Here is a 483-nt window from a genome sequence, read left to right on the forward strand (position 1 = left end):
GTGAGAGTGTGTGTCAGTGTGTGTGTGTCAGTGTGAGAGTGTGTGTGTGTGTGAGTGTGAGTGTGAGAGTGTGAGAGTGTGTGTGAGTGTTGTGAGTGTGTGTGTCAGTGTGTGTGTCAGTGTGTGTGTGTCAGTGTGAGAGTGTGTGTGTGTCAGTGTGTGTGTGTCAGGGTGTGTGTGTCAGTGTGAGAGTGTGTGTGTGAGTATGAGTGTGAGTGTGAGAGTGTGAGAGTGTGAGAGTGTGTGCCGTGGGGTGGGTGGCGCGCTGTGGGGTGGGGAGCCGCGGGGACTGGAAGGTGGGAGGGAAGGTGGGCCGGCCCCAGAGGGAAGGTGCGCCGCGGGGCGGAGGGTGGGACCTGGGCGGCCCCGCCCCGGAGGAGCGGGCCGGAGCCGGGCGCCGGGCGGGCAGGTGTGGGCGGCGGACCCGCTGGCCGGCCGGAGCGGGAAACAGGAAGCCGGGGGAGGCGCCGGACGGAGGCCGGG

This window comes from Pipistrellus kuhlii, unplaced genomic scaffold, assembly GCF_014108245.1.
Source record: "Pipistrellus kuhlii isolate mPipKuh1 unplaced genomic scaffold, mPipKuh1.p scaffold_m20_p_3, whole genome shotgun sequence".
In the NCBI taxonomy this organism is placed as follows: Eukaryota; Metazoa; Chordata; class Mammalia; order Chiroptera; family Vespertilionidae; genus Pipistrellus; species Pipistrellus kuhlii.